Here is a 23765-nt window from a genome sequence, read left to right as displayed (position 1 = left end):
TTACTGCTGCACTCATATTGGTTTTGCATCTCATTATTTTTAAATAGCAAAGAGAAAAAAATAATGGGCTTAATAACGGTGCCATCTGGGCTTTGAGTTTTACCAACTCTCCACAGCAGAAGAAAGATTGGGGTTCTCCATTGCCTTATGCCTGGGTCTGAATTCTCAGCAGTGCCAAGTTTTCACTTGGCTCAGCAGAGAGGGATGGGAAAAGGGGGCTTGAAGTCACCCTTTTGTTCCCCCAAGCTTCGGCTGGCTGGTGCCTGAAATAGCACCTGACATAAAACTTAGAGCACTGTTGAGGCTGCTCTAAGTTACACTGGCTGTCGTGGCAGCAGTTCTGAGCCAGCATTTTGCACCACACTCTCTTTGCTACCACACCACGTCCCCAGACTAAAGATTGGGAGGAGGCAGGTGACATAGGGAGACACACCAGCTTTGTACAACCGAAGAATTTCTAAGCTGCCCCTTATGGGCAGTTGGCATGAGGCCCAGGATCAAACTCCTTGTGCCGTGATGGGTGGGTGAGGGAAGAGTTCTGGGCCCCAATCCAGCCTTACCCTGATCCTGGTGTGTGTCATTTACACTAGTGCCTGCAGTTCTTTTGGTATTTCTTGCTCACTTTGCATCAGTGTAAAGGTGACACAAACAAAGCGCAAGGCGACAGAGCGTCCAGACCCCGCCCCCCCCTCCACTGATCGCTTTAACTAGAAGTTTCAGTTGCAACCAAAATTGTGGAGAGATTTTAAAAAAAAAAAAAAAAAACCCAGAATCAGAGGAGCTCTGGTAATCAAGTGATCCATCCCCTGTCACCCATTCCCAGCTTCTTGAAAATATAGACTAGGGAAACCATCCCTGCCCATGCTAGCTAATAGCAGTTGGGGGACCTGTCCTCCATGAACTTATCTAGTTCTTTTTTGAACCCTGTTATAGTCTTGGCCTTCACAACATCCTCTGGCAAGGAGTTCCACAGGTTGACTCTCCATTGTGTGTAGAAATACTTCCTTTTGTTTCTTTTAAACCTGCTGCCTATTAATTTCATTGGGTGACCCCTGGTTCTTGTCTTATGAGAAAGAGTAAACAACACTTCCTGATTTACTTTCTCCACATCAGTCATGATTTTATACACCTCTATCGTATCCCCCATTAGTCATCTCTTTTCCAAGGTGAAAAGTCCCAGTCTTATTAATCTCTCCTCATACAGAAGCTGCTCCACGTCCCTCATCATTTTTCTCATCCTTTTCTGTACTTATAGATTCATAGATTCATAGATATTTAGGCCAGAAGGGACCATTATGATCATCTAGTCTGACCTCCTGCACAATGCAGGCCACAGAATTTCACCCACCACTCCTAAAAAAGACCTCACACCTATATCTGTGCTACTGAAGTCCTCAAATTGTAGTTTGAAGACCTCAAGGAGCAGAGAATCCTCCAGCAAGTGACCCGTGCCCCATGCTACAGAGGAAGGCGAAAAACCTCCAGGGCCTTCCAATCTGCCCTGGAGGAAAATTCCTTCCCGACCCCAAATATGGCGATCAGCTAAACCCTGAGCATATGGGCAAGATTCATCAGCCAGATACTACAGAAAATTCTTTCCCGGGTAACTTGGATCTTACCCCATCTAAAAACCCATCACAGGCCATTGGGCCTATTTACCATGAATATTTAATTACCAAAACCATGTTATCCCATCATACCATCTCCTCCATAAACTTATCGAGTTTAATCTTAAAGCAAGATAGATCTTTTGCCCCCACTACTTCCCTCGGAAGGCTATTCCAAAACTTCACTCCTCTGATGGTTAGAAACCTTCGTCTAATTTCTAATCTAAATTTCCTAGTGGCCAGTTTATATCCATTTGTTCTTGTGTCCACATTGGTACTGAGTTTAAATAATTCCTCTCCCTCTCTGGTATTTATCCCTCTGATATATTTATAGAGAGCAATCATATCTCCCCTCAACCTTCTTTTAGTTAGGCTAAACAAGCCAAGCTCCCTGAGTCTCCTTTCATAAGACAAGTTTTCCATTCCTCGGATCATCCTAGTAGCCCTTCTCTGTACCTGTTCCAGTTTGAATTCATCCTTCTTAAACATGGGAGACCAGAACTGCACACAGTATTCCAGGTGAGGTCTCACCAGTGCCTTATATAACGGTACTAAAACCTCCTTATCCCTCCTGGAAATACCTCTCCTGATGCATCCCAAGACGACATTAGCTTTTTTCACAGCCATATCACATTGGCAGCTCATAGTCATCCTATGATCAACCAATACTCCAAGGTCCTTTTCCTCCTCCGTTACTTCTAGTTGATGCGTCCCTAGCTTATAACTAAAATTCTTGTTATTAATCCCTAAATGCATGACCTTACACTTCTCACTATTAAATTTCATCCTATTCCTATTACTCCAGTTTACAAGATCATCCAGATCCTCCTGTAGGGTATCCCTGTCCTTCTCTAAATTAGCAATACCTCCCAGCTTTGTATCATCTGCAAACTTTATTAGCACACTCCCACTTTTTGTGCCCAGGTCAGCAATAAAAAGATTAAATAAGATTGGTCCCAAAACTGATCCTTGAGGAACTCCACTGGTAACCTCCCTCCAGCCTGACAGTTCACCTTTCAGTAGGACCCGTTGTAGTCTCCCCTTTAACCAATTCCCTATCCACCTTTCAATTTTCCTATTGATGCCCATCTTATCCAATTTAACTAATAATTCCCCATGTGGCACAGTATCAAACGCCTTACTAAAATCTAAGTAAATTAGATCCACTGCGTTTCCTTTATCTAAAAAATCTGTTACTCTCTCAAAGAAGGAGATCAGGTTGGTTTGGCACGATCTACCTTTTGTAAAACCATGTTGTATTTTGTCCCATTTACCATTGACTTCAATGTCCTTAACTACCTTCTCCTTCAAAATTTTTTCCAAGACCTTGCAGACTACAGATGTCAAACTAACAGGCCTATAATTACTTGGATCACTTTTTTTCCCTTTCTTAAAAATAGGAACTATGTTAGCAATTCTCCAATCATACGGTACAACCCCTGAGTTTACAGATTCATTAAAAATTCTTGCTAATGGGCTTGCAATTTCTTGTGCCAATTCTTTTAATATTCTTGGATGAAGATTATCTGGGCCCCCCGATTTAGTCCCATTAAGCTGTTTGAGTTTCGCTTCTACCTCAGATATGGTGATGTCTACCTCCATATCCTCATTCCCATTTATCATGCCCTGTTCCAGAGTCTGGAAACTGTGATTTTTAAGATGCTCCATGATGGGATCCCTCAAGTCTTAAGTTTAGAGGGGATGGTTAGGATCATCTCCTTCAGCATCTCCTGAAGCGTGGGGAAGGGCTAGCCATGGTGGGAAGGGTGGGGTTTGAAGACGTATCCATGAAAATGGGGGGTGGGGTCGCTAACACATTGCTGACGGGTGAGGGGCACGATTGGTTTCTTTACCTTGAGGAGGGGGCTCAGCTTTTAAAAGTTTTGGGAAGAATAATTTAGTCTGAGCCCTGGCATAACCCAGGCCAGAGAACGTCACCTACTGATTCCTGCACCCAGGCCAGTGATTTATGGCACTGACTTGGCATTGAGAGGGATTTTATCATAGGATGAAATCCAGCTGCAGAAGGGAAAGGGCATTAGAAGCTGAAAGACCCCAGAAGTGGCTCTGGTTTTCTACTCGAAATAACCACCCGGGGCTGATTTTCCCCGGCCCAGCGCCTTGAAGTCATGCACCCAGTGCCTAGTGAGTTTGGTGTGCAGGCAGGCTCCCAAATCCAGACAGTGGCACGTCACATCCACTTTGCCCTGGCGTCAGGGACTGCCCTGAGCGCCCATCCTGCAAACACTTACGCACCTGAGCCCTCCCACTGCGATCCAAGGCTACTCCTACGGATGGAGTTAAACACGTGGCTAAAGCATTTGCAGAGGTTCCAGAGAGCTGAGGCTCTGTGTAAAAGGAACATTACTTCAGTTATTCCAATCTTGGGTTTATGAGATGCTCCTGCCCGCCCCCTCCCTTCACAGCTGAGTCTCCCACCCAGTGGAATTCTCCATGGAACTTCCCACTCCGAGACCCTAGACACTGTGGCCAGCGCTAGCTGTCCCTCTGGCCCAATCCCATGCTTCAGGACATAGTCTGAATGCCACCGAGGTCAGTAATTAATTCCCCACCTGCATTTACAGCATGTTAAAACTAGCCATGTATGTTACAGCGGGTTCTTGCTTTTCCTGGAAGCATCAGATATTGTCCCCTGGGCTGGATCAGACAGGACAGCAGCCTGAAATGCCCTACGGCATTGGCTTGAACTCAGACTGACTCTGTGGAAAACAGGCTACAGCTCCCTTTAAAAAAAAATAAAATAAAAAATTAATTCATAAGGAAGACTAGAGGTAAAATTTCCCAGTGCACTTAAGTCACTTTGATGCTTTTGAAAATTGTGCCCTCTAAATTCAGCCCCGATCCCTCTAGCGGCCACTCCTGTAAGCTGTCAAGTTCTGGCCCATTCCTGTAAGTTTGGGTTTGTGGCGTGTTTAATACAAGCCGCATTACATGCCACAAAGAACCCTGGGGGGTAAATTTTGAAATACAACAAGAAAAACAGGAAGAGGAGAAATATGCTCTACACATGCAAGTTGATCAAGTTCGTGTTGTCACAGGAAATTTAACTTGTGTGTCCGAACCATACAACATTACTGCTGCACTCATATTGGTTTTGCATCTCATTATTTTTAAATAGCAAAGAGAAAAAAATAATGGGCTTAATAACGGTGCCATCTGGGCTTTGAGTTTTACCAACTCTCCACAGCAGAAGAAAGATTGGGGTTCTCCATTGCCTTATGCCTGGGTCTGAATTCTCAGCAGTGCCAAGTTTTCACTTGGCTCAGCAGAGAGGGATGGGAAAAGGGGGCTTGAAGTCACCCTTTTGTTCCCCCAAGCTTCGGCTGGCTGGTGCCTGAAATAGCACCTGACATAAAACTTAGAGCACTGTTGAGGCTGCTCTAAGTTACACTGGCTGTCGTGGCAGCAGTTCTGAGCCAGCATTTTGCACCACACTCTCTTTGCTACCACACCACGTCCCCAGACTAAAGATTGGGAGGAGGCAGGTGACATAGGGAGACACACCAGCTTTGTACAACCGAAGAATTTCTAAGCTGCCCCTTATGGGCAGTTGGCATGAGGCCCAGGATCAAACTCCTTGTGCCGTGATGGGTGGGTGAGGGAAGAGTTCTGGGCCCCAATCCAGCCTTACCCTGATCCTGGTGTGTGTCATTTACACTAGTGCCTGCAGTTCTTTTGGTATTTCTTGCTCACTTTGCATCAGTGTAAAGGTGACACAAACAAAGCGCAAGGCGACAGAGCGTCCAGACCCCGCCCCCCCCTCCACTGATCGCTTTAACTAGAAGTTTCAGTTGCAACCAAAATTGTGGAGAGATTTTAAAAAAAAAAAAAAAAAAACCCAGAATCAGAGGAGCTCTGGTAATCAAGTGATCCATCCCCTGTCACCCATTCCCAGCTTCTTGAAAATATAGACTAGGGAAACCATCCCTGCCCATGCTAGCTAATAGCAGTTGGGGGACCTGTCCTCCATGAACTTATCTAGTTCTTTTTTGAACCCTGTTATAGTCTTGGCCTTCACAACATCCTCTGGCAAGGAGTTCCACAGGTTGACTCTCCATTGTGTGTAGAAATACTTCCTTTTGTTTCTTTTAAACCTGCTGCCTATTAATTTCATTGGGTGACCCCTGGTTCTTGTCTTATGAGAAAGAGTAAACAACACTTCCTGATTTACTTTCTCCACATCAGTCATGATTTTATACACCTCTATCGTATCCCCCATTAGTCATCTCTTTTCCAAGGTGAAAAGTCCCAGTCTTATTAATCTCTCCTCATACAGAAGCTGCTCCACGTCCCTCATCATTTTTCTCATCCTTTTCTGTACTTATAGATTCATAGATTCATAGATATTTAGGCCAGAAGGGACCATTATGATCATCTAGTCTGACCTCCTGCACAATGCAGGCCACAGAATTTCACCCACCACTCCTAAAAAAGACCTCACACCTATATCTGTGCTACTGAAGTCCTCAAATTGTAGTTTGAAGACCTCAAGGAGCAGAGAATCCTCCAGCAAGTGACCCGTGCCCCATGCTACAGAGGAAGGCGAAAAACCTCCAGGGCCTTCCAATCTGCCCTGGAGGAAAATTCCTTCCCGACCCCAAATATGGCGATCAGCTAAACCCTGAGCATATGGGCAAGATTCATCAGCCAGATACTACAGAAAATTCTTTCCCGGGTAACTTGGATCTTACCCCATCTAAAAACCCATCACAGGCCATTGGGCCTATTTACCATGAATATTTAATTACCAAAACCATGTTATCCCATCATACCATCTCCTCCATAAACTTATCGAGTTTAATCTTAAAGCAAGATAGATCTTTTGCCCCCACTACTTCCCTCGGAAGGCTATTCCAAAACTTCACTCCTCTGATGGTTAGAAACCTTCGTCTAATTTCTAATCTAAATTTCCTAGTGGCCAGTTTATATCCATTTGTTCTTGTGTCCACATTGGTACTGAGTTTAAATAATTCCTCTCCCTCTCTGGTATTTATCCCTCTGATATATTTATAGAGAGCAATCATATCTCCCCTCAACCTTCTTTTAGTTAGGCTAAACAAGCCAAGCTCCCTGAGTCTCCTTTCATAAGACAAGTTTTCCATTCCTCGGATCATCCTAGTAGCCCTTCTCTGTACCTGTTCCAGTTTGAATTCATCCTTCTTAAACATGGGAGACCAGAACTGCACACAGTATTCCAGGTGAGGTCTCACCAGTGCCTTATATAACGGTACTAAAACCTCCTTATCCCTACTGGAAATACCTCTCCTGATGCATCCCAAGACGACATTAGCTTTTTTCACAGCCATATCACATTGGCAGCTCATAGTCATCCTATGATCAACCAATACTCCAAGGTCCTTTTCCTCCTCCGTTACTTCTAGTTGATGCGTCCCTAGCTTATAACTAAAATTCTTGTTATTAATCCCTAAATGCATGACCTTACACTTCTCACTATTAAATTTCATCCTATTCCTATTACTCCAGTTTACAAGATCATCCAGATCCTCCTGTAGGGTATCCCTGTCCTTCTCTAAATTAACAATACCTCCCAGCTTTGTATCATCTGCAAACTTTATTAGCACACTCCCACTTTTTGTGCCCAGGTCAGTAATAAAAAGATTAAATAAGATTGGTCCCAAAACTGATCCTTGAGGAACTCCACTGGTAACCTCCCTCCAACTTGACAGTTCACCTTTCAGTAGGACGTGTTGTAGTCTCTCCTTTAACCAATTCCCTATCCACCTTTCAATTTTCCTGTTGATGCCCATCTTATCCAATTTAACTAATAATTCCCCATGTGGCACAGTATCAAACGCCTTACTAAAATCTAAGTAAATTAGATCCACTGCGTTTCCTTTATCTAAAAAATCTGTTACTCTCTCAAAGAAGGAGATCAGGTTGGTTTGGCACGATCTACCTTTTGTAAAACCATGTTGTATTTTGTCCCATTTACCATTGACTTCAATGTCCTTAACTACTTTCTCCTTCAAAATTTTTTCCAAGACCTTGCATACTACAGATGTCAAACTAACAGGCCTATAATTACTTGGATCACTTTTTTTCCCTTTCTTAAAAATAGGAACCATGTTAGCAATTCTCCAATCATACGGTACAACCCCTGAGTTTACAGATTCATTAAAAATTCTTGCTAATGGGCTTGCAATTTCTTGTGTCAATTCTTTTAATATTCTTGGATGAAGATTATCTGGGCCCCCGATTTAGTCCCATTAAGCTGTTTGAGTTTCGCTTCTACCTCAGATATGGTGATGTCTACCTCCATATCCTCATTCCCATTTATCATGCTACCATTATGCCTAAGATCCTCTTTAGTCTTATTAAAGACTGAGGCAAAGTATTTGTTTAGATATTGGGCCATGCCTAGATTATCCTTGACCTCCACTCCATCCTCAGTTTTTAGCGGTCCCACTTCTTCTTTCTTTGTTTTCTTCCTATTTATATGACTATAGAACCTTTTACTATTGGTTTTAATTCCCCTTGCAAGGTCCAACTCTACTTGACTTTTAGCCTGTCTCACTTTATCCCTACATATTCTGACCTCAATAAGGTAGTTTTCCTTACTGATCCCTCCCTTCTTCCACTCCCTATATGCTTTCTGCTTTTTCTTAATTACCTCTCTAAGATGCTTGCTCATCCAGCTTGGTCTACAACTCCTGCCTATGAATTTTTTCCCCTTTCTTGGGATGCAGGCTTCCGATAGCTTCTGCAGCTTTAATTTAAAATAATCCCAGGCCTCCTCTACCTTTAAACCCATAAATTCTTCAGTCCAATCCACTTCCCTAACTAATTTCCTTAATTTTTGAAAGTCAGCCCTTTTGAAATCAAAAACCCTAGTTGCAGATTTATTTTTGTTAATCCTTCCATTCAGTTTGAACTGAATTAGCTCATGATCACTTGAGCCAAGATTATCCCCTACAACCATTTCCTCTATGAGGTCCTCATTACTCACCAAGACCAAATCTAAAATGGCATCCCCTCTAGTCGGTTCAGCAACTACTTGCTGAAGGAATCCATCAGCTATCGCATCTAGGAAAATCTGAGCCCTATTATTATTACTAGCACTCGTCCTCCAGTCTATATCTGGGAAGTTAAAGTCTCCCATGATCACACAGTTTCCATTAATATTTATTTTATTAAAAACATTAAAAAGGGCTCTATCCATATCCAAATTAGATCCCGGCGGTCTGTAGCACACCCCAAGCACTATCCCAGGGGAGGCTCTAATAGTTTTCTTCCCCAATTTAATTGTTGCCCAGACAGACTCAGTCATATCCATTTCATCGCTTCTTATTTCTTTACATTCTATCTCATCATTGATATACAGTGCTACTCCACCACCTTTACCTTTATTTCGGTCTTTCCTAAACAGCACATACCCTTCAATACCTGTAGCCCAGTCATGACTACTATTCCACCAGGTCTCTGTTATACCTATAATATCTGGTTTCACTTCCTGCACCAGTAACTCTAGTTCCTCCATTTTGTTACCTAGGCTCCTTGCATTAGTGTACAAACATCTTAATTTTTGCTGTTTGGCCTCACTCACATTCTGTACCCTATTAGGCACGGTTATTTTACTACCAGTATAACCTATTAGACTTGTATCTACACTGCCCTTCCTCCTACCTACAGCTGTATCCACTCTTACTTCATTTTCTTTCCACTCTATGCTAAATTCTGGCGTGGAGATTACCTGGACATCTCCCAACCATCTCCCCCAAATTCCTAGTTTAAAGCTCTCTTAATCAGTTGTGCCAGCCTCCATCCTAGAAGTCTATTTCCTTCCCTACTCAGATGAAGTCCATCCCGAGAGAACTGTCCTCTATCCATGAATGCCTCCCAATGGCCATACATCCCAAAGCCCTCCTTATAGCACCACTGCCTAAGCCATCTATTGATAGTCATAATCTTGTCACACCTTTGTTGCCCTTCTCTAGGAACAGGCAGAATCCCACTAAAGATCACCTGAGCCTCAATTTCCTTAAGCGTCCTCCCCAGCCTAGCATAGTCTCCCTTAATACTTTCCAGCGAGAATCTAGCCGTATCATTTGTTCCCACATGAAGGATAATTAGGGGATTCTTTCCCGCTCCCTTTAGAATCCTTTTCAACCTCAGGTCTACATCCCGTATCTTAGCACCTGGAAGACAGCACACCCTCCTATTTTCTGGATCAGCTCTGGTTACAGGCCTATCTATTCTTCTCAGTAAAGAGTCCCCAATCACATAGACCTGCCTTTTCCTAGTGACGGTGCTATTCTCCAGTCTATCCCCTGTTCCCTCTGGCTGCAAGTTCTTTCCATTCCCATTCTCCCTTGTAATCCTTTTTAACCCATCCTGTATCCTCCTGGGGCTCATATTTGGTGTAATCTCCATTAACTCTTCCCCTTTTCCTATAGGACTAACCGCTCTTCTCTTCTTCCTTGCCCTGTCACCTTCAGTGACTACCTGCTGAGCCCCTTCTTCATTTTCCAACTCTGCAAACCTATTCTGAAGCTCTATTTCTCCTTCACTAGCCCGTCTTTTCCTCTGCCTAGTTCTTTTAGTCACATGCTTCCACTGACCACTTTCCTCACCCAGTCTCACCTCAGAATTCCCTAGTCCTGCTTCCATCTGCAAGTCTGAGCTTTTCCCTTCAGATACCTCATGTCTTTGCTCCATAATCTGCTCAAACCCCTTCCTAAACTCTACCAGACTTTCCACCTGCATCTCCAAACCTCTGATCTTTTCCTCCATCAGCTCTATCAGACGGCATTTCATGCAGACAAAACTCTTACCAGGTGCCCCCTCCAGGATCATGTACATACCACAGCTTCCACATCCAGTCATCTTCATTGTGTCATCTGCTACATGGGTCACTCCCACTGCCACCTCTGAATCTGTCATAGCCTTCCCACCTAAATCCTTCCCACCTAAATTGTGTTGGGAAACACAAACCACACCAAAACACCACCACCCACAGCAAAACCAAACCCCACACAAGCACCACAAGACAAACTCCCCTGTTTACAGCTCTGTTTGCTAGCTCCTGTGCCGCTGCCTGACTGGCTGCTACCTTTATAGGACCCCTAGTCAGTGAAGCCCCGCCCCCTAATCAGGGCTCAGCTTCTCTCCCAGCACAAAGCCCCTACAAGCCTCTACACATACAGATATTACCAATACAAAACCAAACACACACAAATACCTTCTCCTCCAACAGAACTCCCACTCAAACTCCCCTGTTTACAGCTCTGTTTGCTAGCTCCTGTGCCGCTGCAGCTGTCTAATGGAGGCAGCAAGGCCTAGAGCGCTGGACTTGGAGTTCCGTTGCTGTGGGAAGTGTCTGTACTGAAGGGCTGCAGCAGCTATCGTGTTTTAAGTGCAGACAGAGCCTGAGCCATAAAGCAGGTTCCTTCCCACCTACTCCCTTTGCAGAAAACACCCCTTCGGTTTAAACACCGACAGAATCCTCATGCAAAGCGATTTCTTCTCTAGGCCATCTACAAGCCTCTCTCCTTGCAACTTGAAGAAAGCTGAATGGTTGACAAATGTTTTTAAGATGCTGCTGCTTTCTTCCGCCTAGCACCTGTTTCTTTTAACGGTGCACCAGCCTATCATGCAATGACCTTGCTAAAGCGGTTACAAATTCCAGAAACCCGTTAAATATAATACTTAGATGAATTGGACTGTTAAGTAAATTATTTGACTGTGACTAAGCAACTCCCTCACCGAACCCAGACAAACAGGAGTTGCCTGTCTGAGAGCATTCAGAAGAATGGACTGACTTCTTTTTTTAATGATGGAGAATTGAACGGGACTCTCCCAGCTGAGTGCTCTGACAACAGGGCTGGGTTAGGATGGCCCCTCTGCCATTTTGCATGGAGCAAGGCAGGTACCTAACTTATTCCTGCAAGATATGACTTAAGCAGCATCTAAATCACCTGACTGCAAGAGAGGGGTTTTCTCAGGATCACAAGCCACAACAAGCATCGAACACAGAGAGGGGCAGGGCTTAGGACACACCCCTCTCATCAACATCTCCCATTGGCTAGCATAGGTGGCTCCCCCCCAGAGCATGCTGGGTTTTGGGGATCACAGTTTTCTGCCCCTGAACTCATCCCCTTAATTGACACTCTGCACTCGCGTTGAGAGGCCCCAAACACGGCTCCTCAATCAGCCAAGGGCTTGTCCTTGGTCATAGCCAACTCTGCTGTGCCAGCTCCCCGTGGTCCATTTTTGGCCAATTGTGGCCCAAGCCCTCAGGCCACCTGAGAAGATCTGGAACAACTGGACACTGCCCTCAAGCTCACTCTGATGTCAGTGGGACCTGGGACGGGCGTGTGAAATTCAGGCTGGGAGGAGAGAGGCTACTGGGGAAGGAAATCTCCCATCACAAGCTACTTCCCATCCCCTTTGGTCTCATCACGAGCTTCCTCCTCAGCACCGGAGGTCCCAGACACAGTAGGTGGGAATGAGCTGGGCTCTGGAACGAGAAAAGAAGGAGGAAAGTGTTGGTGAGGACTCCGTATACCACATGCCTGATTCTCCTCTTCTTGCCTGCACTGCAGAAGGTTGGCCTAAGGGGGAGGTGCTGATCTAGGAGCCATAAGTGCCTGGTTCAATTCCAGCCTCTGCCCTGGAGCCCTTTGATTATCTAGGGCCAGATACTCAAAGGTATTTGCATTCCTGAAGATGCAGGTAGGTCACTAATGGGATTTTCAAAAGTGACTAACTACCGTCTTCAGTGAGAGTTAGGCAGCTGCATGCTTTTGAAAATTCCCCTACGTGCCTATTTGCAGCTTTAGGTGCCTAAATACCTTTGACAATCTGGCCCTTAGGCCCAGATCCTACAAGGTATTTAGGTATCCAATTCCCATTGATCTTTGAAGATCTGGGCCTCAGAGACTAGGGTGACAGTGGCCAGAGATAAAACAGGTCACGGCATACTACGTATTTCTGAGGGATTTCAGCGCAGACCCTTCATGAATGTTTGCTCCTGATCCCGCAGTCAGACAGAGCCAGGGGTATGTTAACGAGCAGCCTGATGAACAAAAGGCTTGCTAGGCACCATAAAAATAAAAGTTACCCCATGGCCTATACAACACATGCCACTTTCCCTGTGAGCCCTTGGGGTGCTTGAAACCTTGCCTGCACTGCAGAAACTTTGCAAATATGGGCAGCAGGTATCGTAGGCAGGGGGAGCCTGTGACTTGCCAGACAGCCTACCATGGCTCTGCCCACGCTCCGCCACAGGCCAGGCCCCCTCTTGCTGTTCCCAGCCCTCTGCCCTGCCAGGCCTGAGGACACAGCAACCGTGCTGGCCTGGGGTCTCTCCCTGACAGCTGCCCGGCACTGGGGCCGGGGGCCACGGTGGGGGTGCTTTGGGCTCTTGCAGGGGCAAGGGGGCAGAAAGGGAGGGGTGGGGCCAGGGACTAGCCTCCCCGGGGCAGCTGGGTCACTAGCTGACCATGTTTGCAAAAAATGTTCATTGTTACTAGAGTCAGTGGTCGGAACATCGGTGGGCCTAGTGTAGAGAAGACTCTTGCTCTGGCACAACAGGATTTACACCTTCCTGGTTCTCTGCCCTAGCTCTAATGCCAGTCCCGTCATTGGTTATAGCAGCTTGGGGGCTGCTCTAGTGTGTGCCGGCTGGCAGGGGGCCCTCAGGGACCGTCCTTCCACTGAGAAGAGCCAGAGTGCATTGTGGTCTGGCTAGTTCCTCTCCTCACGCATTCCCACGTGACACACCCCTTGGGCTGGGGCTGCAGAGGAGATGGCTCTCCCAGCTCAATATCTGCTGGGGTCTTCCATATTCTGTGAGTTTATAGGATGTTTCCACAGGCTTTACATGGCCTGAGAAGTGCAAGGGGAGCAGAGTTTTTTCTGGGGTCACTGAGTGCACAACTTACCCACCACGGTAAAGTTTACGACAGCCACACACTTCCTGTACATTTCATCTTGAATCCTGTAAACTCCTTCAGCCCCTTTGCTCACATTCTCCATCTTGAAGTATCCACTGGAAAAGGAGAGTGTCTCCTTGACGGAACTGAGGACTGTTTGGGAGCCCCCATCAGAGGAGTAAAGGACATCTTCCCACGAAGAGGTGGAGGTGTTCTATTTCTGCACGAAGAAAGACGTCTCTGAAATGGAGCTGGCATTCGGTATGGAGGTGTTCACAGAGCTGCCTTCGGGCTCAGCCACCTGGACAATTAGGTAATCTTGGCGAGCTGTGAGATTTCAAACAAGTAGTATTTTAGTTTGGCTTGGCAATCCTGGGTCAGGGACTGACGTGGAGGGTTGGGAGACAATAAAGGGAAAGGGTCTGAGAAAGGGCGTCCCTTACAATAAATCGTTCAGCCAGTCACTGTTGAAGTGAGATGCTTTACAGAGGCTCACAGAGAGGCTCTCCCACCCGCTCAGGATTTGGGACACTCTGGCTCCCTGCTGGGACCAGCTTTGCTATTCACTTGCAACCAGGGTGGATAAAAATCAATGATTTAAAAAAAAAAATAAAAAAAATTGGATTTGTTTGATAAAATGTTTTTTGCCCCTCAGGAAGCTATCTAAAGATAGTTTTAATGAAGATACATTATAGCTCAAAGATCTCTCATCATGGAATAGGGATGATAAATTCTAATTCTATAGTATGAGACAATATATTCATGTAACGTTTAAGAAAAGTTCTGTAAATGAGTTCCAATACTTCATGGATTAAGGACCCAATCTTATGGGGTTCCACAGGCTTCTGTATAGATTATGGAGGTTAATCTTTCTATCTACCCAATGGGATTCAGTGCTCAGTCTAGAAGATACCATCAGAGATGCTTAGTTTTGCAGTTCTCAAACTGAAAAGGAGGACTTGTGGCACCTTAGAGACTAACCAATTTATTTGAGCATGAGCTTTCGTGAGCTACAGCTCACTTCATCGGATGCATACTGTGGAAACTGCAGAAGACATTATATACACAGAGACCATGAAACAATACCTCCTCCCACCCCACTCTCCTGCTGGTAATAGCTTATCTAAAGTGATCACTCTCCTTACAATGTGTATGATAATCAAGTTGGGCCATTTCCAGCACAAATCCAGGTTTTCTTACCCTCCACTCCCCACACACAAATTCACTCTTCTGCTGGTAATAGCCCATCCAAAGTGACCACTCTCTTTACAATTTTCAGAGTAACAGCCGTGTTAGTCTGTATTCGCAAAAAGAAAAGGAGTACTTGTGGTGCCTTAGAGACTAATCAATTTATTTTGTTAGTCTCTAAGGTGCCACAAGTACTCCTTTTCTCTTTACAATGTGTATGATAATCAAGGTGAGCCATTTCCAGCACAAATCCAGGTTTTCTCACCCACCCCCCTCCAAAAACCACACACACAAACTCACTCTCCTGCTGGTAATAGTTTATCCAAAGTGACCACCCTCCTTACAATGTGTATGAAAATCAAGGTGGGCCATTTCCAATATAAATCCAAGTTTAACCAGAACGTCTGGGGGCGGGGGGGGTTAGGAAAAAACAAGGGGAAATAGGCTACCTTGCATAATGACTTAGCCACTCCCAGTCTCTATTTAAGCCTAAATTAATAGTATCCAATTTGCAAATGAATTCCAATTCAGCAGTTTCTCGCTGGAGTCTGGATTTGAAGTTTTTTTGTTGTAAGATAGCGACCTTCATGTCTGTAATTGCGTGACCAGAGAGATTGAAGTGTTCTCCGACTGGTTTTTGAATGTTATAATACTTGACGTCTGATTTTGTCCATTTATTCTTTTACGTAGAGACTGTCCAGTTTGACCAATGTACATGGCAGAGGGGCATTGCTGGTACATGATGGCATATATCACATTGGTAGATGTGCAGGCGAACGAGCCTCTGATAGTGTGGCTGATGTGATTAGGCCCTATGATGGTGTCCCCTGAATAGATATGTGGACACAGTTGGCAACGGGCTTTGTTGCAAGGATAGGATCCTGGGTTAGTGGTTCTGTTGTGTGGTGTGTGGTTGCTGGTGAGTATTTGCTTCAGGTTGGGGGGCTGTCTGTACGCAAGGACTGGCCTGTCTCCCAAGATCTGTGAGAGTGATGGGGTGTCCTTCAGGATAGGTTGTAGATCCTTGATGATGCGTTGGAGAGGTTTTAGTTGGGGGCTGAAGGTGATGGCTAGTGGCATTCTGTTTTTTCTTTGTTGGGCCTGTCCTGTAGTAGGTAACTTCTGGGTACTCTTCTGGCTCTGTCAATCTGTTTCTTCACTTCAGCAGGTGTGTATTGTAGTTGTAAGAATGCTTGATAGAGATCTTGTAGGTGTTTGTCTCTGCCTGAGGGGTTGAAGCAAATGCGGTTGTATCGTAGAGTTTGTCTGTAGACAATGGATCGTGTGGTGTGTCCTGGATGGAAGCTGGAGGCATGTAGGTAAGTAGAGTGGTCAATAGGTTTCCCGTATAGGGTGGTGTTTATGTGACCATCGCTTATGAGCACCATAGTGTCCAGGAAGTGGATCTCTTGTGTGGACTGGTCCAGGCTGAGGTTGATGGTGGGATAGAAATTGTTGAAATCATGGTGGAATTCCTCAAGGGCTTCTTTTCCATGGGTCCAGATGATGAAGGTGTCATCAATGTAACACAAGTAGAGGCGGGGCATTAGGGGACGAGAGCTGAGGAAGCGTTATTCTAAGTCAGCCATAAAAATGTTGGCATACTGTGGGGCCATGCAGGTACCCAAAGCAGTGCCGCTGGTTTGAAGATATACATTGTCCCCAAATGTGAAATAGTTATGGGTGAGGACAAAGTCACAAAATTCAGCCACCAGGTTTGCCGTGACATTATCGGGGATACTGTTCCTGAGGGCCTGTAGTCCATCTTTGTGTGGAATGTTGGTGTAGAGGGCTTCTACATCCACAGTGGCCAGGATGGTGTTTTCAGGAAGATCACCGATGGATTGTAGTTTCCTCAGGAAGTCAGTGGTGTGTCGAAGATAGCTGGGAGTGCTGGTAGTGTAGGGCCTGAGGAGAGAGTCTACATAGCCAGACAATCCTGCAGTCAGGGTGCCAAAGCCTGAGATGATGGGGCATCCAGGATTTCCAGGTTTATGGATCTTGGGTCACAGATAGAATATCCCAGGTCGGGGTTCTAGGGGTGTGTCTGTGCAGATTTGTTCTTGTGCTTTTTCAGGGAGTTTCTTGAGCAGATGGTGTAGTTTCTTTTGGTAACCCGCAGTGGGATCAGAGGGTAATGGCTTGTAGAAAGTGGTGCTGGAGACCTGCCTAGCAGCCTCTTTTTTCTATTCTGACCTATTCATGATGGCGACAGCACCTCCTTTTTCAGCCTTCTTGATTATCATGTCTGAGCTGTTTCTGAGGCTGTGGATGGCGTTGTGTTCTGCACGGCTGAGGTTATGGGCCAAGTGATGCTGCTTTTCCACAATTTCAGCCCGTGCACGTCGGTGGAAGCACTCTCTGTAGAAGTCCAGTCTGTTGTTTCGACCTTCAGGAGGAGTCCACCCAGAATCCTTCTTTTTGTCGTCTTGGTAGGAAGGTCTCTGTGGGTTAGTATGTTGCTCAGAGGTGTGTTAGAAATATTCCTTGAGTCGGAGACGTCGAAAATAGGATTCTAGGTCACCACAGAACGGTATCATATTCATGGGGGTGGAGGGGCAGAAGGAGAGGACCCGAGATAGGACAGATTCTTCTGCTGGGCTAAAAGTATAGGTGGATACATTAACAATATTGGTGGGTGGGTTAAGAGAACCACTGTTGTAGCCCCTTGTGGCATGTAGTAGTTTAGAGAGTTTAGTGCCCTTTTTCTTTTGTAGAGAAACAAAGTGTGTGTTGTAAATGGCTTGCCTAGTTTTTGTAACGCTCTCCAACACCACTTTCTACAAACCATTACCCTCTGATCCCACTGAGGGTTACCAAAAGTTAGTGCCTGTCTCACCCCCCGCAACCTGCAAGGTCTCGTGCCAGCAAAGGGAAGCTGCATTCTGTAGATCTGGAGCTGCATTTGCATGTCCTGAGGGCTGTCCTGCACCATGGTCACCACGGGCAGGTAGGTCATCAACCTCCATCTCTGTCCCAGCTGCAGGATGGCCTCTGGTTCCTGCTCCCTCAGGCACCTGGAGATGCTGAAATAGGGGTGGGGTTGGCGGAGCAGGAGAACACCCCATGAGGTTAAGAAATGGCAGTGAGAGCCTTTTCCCTTCCTGGGAGATGACGGTGTCCCTCTGTGGGGACTCCCCTCCTGGCAGGTGCTGTGCTTTCGTTCCTGGACACTGCCAGGAGGCCCAGCTCCCAACCCTAGCAGCTTGGCTGTTCCATCCCCTAATGTGTACCGAAACTGACTTGAAAGGACTATCCAAGCCCCTCCCAGGCCTGCCCCCATTGCGGGTCTCTCTCCTGGCTGAGCACAGGCTGTTCTTATATCGCCCAACAGGCCTGGACCCTAGATACATGCTGCTCCTTCTCATGTGACCCCTGCACTTATTCCCTTCACCTGGGGATAGGTTCAGTTGAGCTACTACCCCTTTCATGGCCATCTCACCCTGGGACAGCCTGAAACTGGAAACCTGTGCTCCAACAGTAACTGTTTGCTAGGAAAGGTGCTGAAGACACAATGGAAGAGGAAATCCTTTGGACTGGATTGAAATTATTCCAAAGGAAAGTGAATGAGAGAAAATGCCCAGCGTTATCCTAGCGAAAGAAAAAAATTAAGGTTTTTAAGCATTAGACCCAGCTGGTCAGAAACAATCTTTCTTCTCCAGTGACGTGAAGTTAAAGGACACAGAGAGGAAGAAAACCTCGACTCGGGTTGTTACTGGAGCTGAAGCAGAGAAGCCAGGACAAACACGGCTAGGGCCCAGGACTGACTATCAGCAGATGGGCCATTTTCTATTCCTGACTTTTTGACCATGAGCAAATCTCTTTGCTTCTGTGTGCCTCAGTTTCCACGACTATAAAATAAAGCTACTCAAGGTTATGTTTTTTTCTCTCCTGTTTTGCAAGGCGGGACACTTAGATACATTTGGGGCCTGTCTACGCTACCGGTCTAGAGTGTCTTTGTAAGCTGATGACCCCCACATGTTGTTCTGAGGCTATGGATGACACAAGCTCCTACGTTTGTTCTGTGCTTAGCCCCTAGGGCAGAGCTGGGCTGGGCGGCCTTTTCTCACTGTGCTGTGTGGAGCAGGTTATGGGCACGAGGGATATGAAGAGGCTCTCAAGGACTATTTCTTGAAAATAAATATCAATGAACCGCAACCCAAATAAAATTTCACTTCTGCTAACATTGGTGGGTGATAAAATAGTAGCAGAGTGGTAATTAATGATGAGGAAAGGGCAGCGACACAGAGCAATGGGATCCCTTGGTAAGCTGGAGCCATTCAAAGAAAACAAGTTGGAAAAGAACCAAATGAAGGGTCCTATAGCTAGCGACAAAGCATGTAGGCCACACCTACAGAGTGGGGAAGTGTATCCAGGAAAGCACTGAGTGTGAAGAGGATTTAGGGCTATGCTAGGCAAGCCATTCAACATGAGCACCCAAGGTGATGCTGTGGTGAACAGGGCTAAGCCATCATTAGATGTATGAAAAGAGCAGTGAGGAGCATAGGGAGGTGACACACCATGAGGAAGACTGATCATGGAATCCTGCATCCAGTGTTGGCGTCCACCTTTGAAAAAAGATTTGGAAATATTGGAGATGGGGCAGCAAAAAGCAATGAAACGTTTTGTGGGCTGGAGAAAAATGCCTGCTCATGAGCTATTGAAAGAGCTCAGCCTGTTTCGATGATAAAAAAGATCAGGAGGTTACGTCGTTGAAGTGACTTCATGGAGAGAAAATATCGGGTATGAAAGGGCTCATTAATCTAGCAGAGAAAAGAACAACAAGACCCAGTGGCTGGAAACTCAAAAGAGACCAATTCATATTAGAAAGAGGGCACACATATTCAACCGTGAGGATGAATCACCAAAGGAAGAAACGAGAAAGGGAAGTGGTGGGAATTCCCCACCTCTTGATGTCTTCTAATGAAGACGAGATGCCTTTCTGGAACGTGTGTAGTCAAAAACTAGCTACTATGCTCTACAGAAAGCATGTGATATGCAGGGGGTGAGATGACATGCTCTAACTGTCTCTTCTGTCCATAAAGTCTGCTAGTTTATGAAAAACTGAGCGTAGCATGGGGAGAAGCCTCTGACGTTTTACTGTGTTGGGCTTGAGCCCACAATGAACGCTCATTGCGTGGGGTGATCCAGGGGAAGCAGCTGAAACATCCAATGTGGCTGGACAGGGGCAGGACATCAGCACTGCAAGGGAGGGGTGGGTGTGGCAGTGACATCACAAGGGCCTTTGGCAGGACTTCAGCTTATTGGACAAAGGTGGTGGGGAGGCGATGACCTCACAGAGAGATCTTGACATCAGCCAGGCAGGACAGGGGTGCAGGACAGGGGCCACCTCGGAGATCCCTGTGGCTTTGCTTCAGCACGTCTCCTTCTCGAGGTCTCTCCTGGAGGACTGAGAGAGCATTCCCTTTCACATTCGTGAGCGCAAGGAGGACCCTCTTTGGAGTTTTCTCCTTTTCTTGTAGTGGTTTTGCTCAAAAACAGACGTCCCTGTATAGAAGGTAAGAGCCTCAGAGAGGTTTGGAACCTGACCAGTCTGATCCATCAGGTGCCGGCTGATTTTTAGGAAAGGAAAACATTAGATTGTCGGGGCAGCATTTTATTTCCGACCTAGGACTTTGTCCCTTAGAATTACTGGGGACATTGGGGTTTCTCCTTTTTGTTTTCCCTTTTCCTGCCTCTCCCTCCTTTCTTGTCTTCTCTTGCATCTTTGTCCTTTTCCCCTGCTTTCCTTTCACCACCAGGACCTGTCTGTGCCTGTAGAGTTGGGGATGGGGGGTTGCACTCCAACTCTCATTGCGGGAGGCCCTCCCAAAGACATGTGGCTGGAATGGTGCTCTAAGAGTGACTCCCTCCGGTGGTGGCCTGGGACATCTGGTGAGGACTCTCAGCTTTGTGCTTCTCAGAGTCTCAGTGCTGATTGGGGGAGTTTGGGGCTATTGTGAGGGAGGAGACTCAGGTCCTCGTTACTCTCTTTTAAGACCAAGGAAATAAGCCATAACCAAACATGTATTTGATTGCTCTTGCCGCTGTTCTCCATTCATTGTCTTTGAGTAATTCACGATTCTCTCTCTAATGGGCTAGTTCTTCTAAAATACTTACTAAATAATTAGGTTTTAATAAAGCCAAATGCAACCCCATAGCTTCAGTAACAAAGGAGTCAGGTGGCACCCTACAGAATGGGGGACAATCCGCTGGAAAGCATTGACCCTGAAAAGGATTTCGGGGCCATAGTGGACGAGCTGCTCAGCATGGTCTGTCAATATGAAACTGTGGTAAAAAAGGTTAAAGCCATTCTTGGATGGATAGAGTAGTGAGAATGGAAAGGGAAGTGAAAGAGCATTGGTGAGACTGATGCTGGAATGTTGAATCCAGTTCTTGTGTCCACATTTTGAATATTATGGTAAAACAATTGGAGAGGGTACAGAAAAGATTCGTAATTGAGTGATGGGGATGATGCCTTCTAATGAGACATTGAAAAAGCTCAATCTGTTTAGTATACACAAAAGACAAATGAGAGGTGAGTTGCTTGACTTCATGGAGAGAAAATGTTGAGTATAAAAGGGCTCTTTTATGTAGCAGAGAAAGGCATGACAAGACCCCATGGATGGAAGCAGAAATCAGAAAAAGTATAATGACAATAAGACCCGGATTTGTAAGAGGGTGATTCGTCATTGGCACAAACTATCAAGAGAAATGATGGATTCTCCATCTCTTGATCTCTTCGAATAAAGACTAGATGCCTTTCTGGAAAACATTTGAGTAAAAGAAAAGCCCAGCTCTTCTGATATACAGGAGGCCTTAGGATACGCAGGGGATGAGATTAAATGCTCTAACGGTTGCTTCTGGCCATAAAGTCAACTAACTTGTGAAAACCTAATTGCGGCCTGGGGAAGAACCTCTGTGTTCTACTGTGTAGTCAGTGTCACCCCACAAGGAAGTGACATTGCGTGGGGTGATCCCGGGGAAGCGGCTGAAACATCCAGTGTGGCTGGACAGGGGCAGGACATCAGCACTGCAGGGGAGGGGTGGGTGTGGCAGTGACATCACAAGGGCCTTTGGCAGGACCTCAGCCTATTGGACAAAGGTGGCGGGGAGGCGATGATCTCACAGAGAGATCTTGACATCAGCCAGGCAGGACAGGGGTGCAGGACAGGGGCAACCTCGGAGATCCCTGTGGCTTTGCTTCAGCACGTCTCCTTCTCGAGGTCTCTCCTGGAGGACTGAGAGAGCATTCACTTTCACGTTCGTGAGCGCAAGGAGGACCCTCTTTGGAGTTTTCTCCTTTTCTTGTAGTGGTTTTGCTCAAAAACAGACGTCCCTGTATAGAAGGTAAGAGCCTCGGAGAGGTTTGGAACCAGTTCAGTCTGATCCATCAGGTGCCGCCTGATTTTTAGGAAAGGAAAACATTAGATTGTGGGGGCAGTATTTTATTTCCGACCTAGGACTTTGTCCCTTAGAATCACTGGGGACATTGGGGTTTCTCCTTTTTGTTTTCCCTTTTCCTCTGTCCCTCCTACCTTTCTCTTCTTGCTTTCGTTGTCCTTTTCCTCTGCTCTCCTCCCACCACCAGGTGTTCTGTGTGTGGAGCGGGGGCCGGGTGGGTTCTGGGAGGCCCTCACAGAGAGGAGACTGGAATAGGGCTCCGAGAGTGATTGCCTCGGTGGTGATCAGGGCCATTCTTTGGGCTATTTGATGAGAACCCTTAGCCTCCCACCCTTCAAAGTCTCAACCTTGATCAGCTGAGGAGGGGGCTATTGACAGGGAGGAAAATCTGGTCTTTGTTGTTCTCTTTTATGACCAAGCAAATAAGCCACAACCAGTTATATGTCTGACCAATGTGGATGCTGCTTTCCATTCATTGTCTCGGAGCAGTTCATGATCCTCTTGAACATTCCAATTCTTCTCAAATAATTGCTGCATAATTACTAGGAACAATTGCTGGTCTGTAGCTCATTTGAGAGCAATTCTGCTACTGACTGGCTGCATCAGCTAAGACAAGTCCCTGCTCCTTTCTCAGCCTTCGTTTCTCCTTCTGTCAAGTACGAATAACAATCCTCTCCCACCTACCTCGCCATGGGTGGATGCTGGAGATCCACTGAAGAGTGTCACTCAGAGCAGTGCAGACTAGGCGGTGTCCTATCACACTGAGCCATATCCGATTATGACCTAATATTCTCTTTTCTTTGTATTTTATTCTTTTGAAATTGTGAAGAGCAGCAACTACTTAGCTCAGACTGAAGCATCTCATCTAATTTTCTAGATCATAGTTGGTTTCAGAGTAGCAGCCGTGTTAGTCTGTATTTGCAAAAAGAATAGGAGGACAATTTACCTGAGCATAAGCTTTCGTGAGATACAGCTGTCGTGAGCTACAGATGCATCCGATGAAGTGAGCTGGAGCTCACGAAAGCTTATGCTCAAATAAATTCGTTAGTCTCTAAGGTGCCACAAGTACTCCTTTTCTTTTTGCTAGATCATAGTGTGTCCCCTTTGTGTACGACGAAACAGTTGACTGCACTGTGACAAACAGGAGATGCTCTTGTTTTGGAAACAAATATTTTTGCAAGGAATTTTCATCCTACTTCTTATGATTTCAAGAAACAAAGTGGTTTTGTCTGAATGGATTTTCTGACAGAAAACGGTTTCCATGAAAATGTTCACATCTGATTTCCTGGGCTTTATCCTGCCTCTGGGGGGTTGTTGTCTGTTAGTCAGAACAGGAATCAGGACTGTTGTCTTCTCTTTCTGGCTCCGTCACCGCTTTGCTGTGTGACACCTTGGGTAGGTCCAATGGGAACAGGGTCAATTCTCTAATTCCAGGCAGCAGGGAGTGAGATAAGGGATGTTAAGGCTGTTTGCAAAGGAGAAAGGGATGTTTCCAGGTGTTGAATGTCAAGAACTCTAAACTTTGCTAAAATGGCTAGTCTCGAGAAACAAGAACTAGTTGGGGCCAAACTTGAACCATTGTTTTTTTTAAAGCCCATTCAGGGATGTGAGTCCCAGAGAGCCATAGAGAGGGGGAGCAACTTGCCCAAAG

Source organism: Lepidochelys kempii, chromosome 14 (genome assembly GCF_965140265.1).
Source record: "Lepidochelys kempii isolate rLepKem1 chromosome 14, rLepKem1.hap2, whole genome shotgun sequence".
Taxonomy (NCBI): Eukaryota; Metazoa; Chordata; order Testudines; family Cheloniidae; genus Lepidochelys; species Lepidochelys kempii.
The sequence above is the reverse complement of the archived record's forward strand: the minus strand, read 5'-3'. Positions refer to the sequence as shown.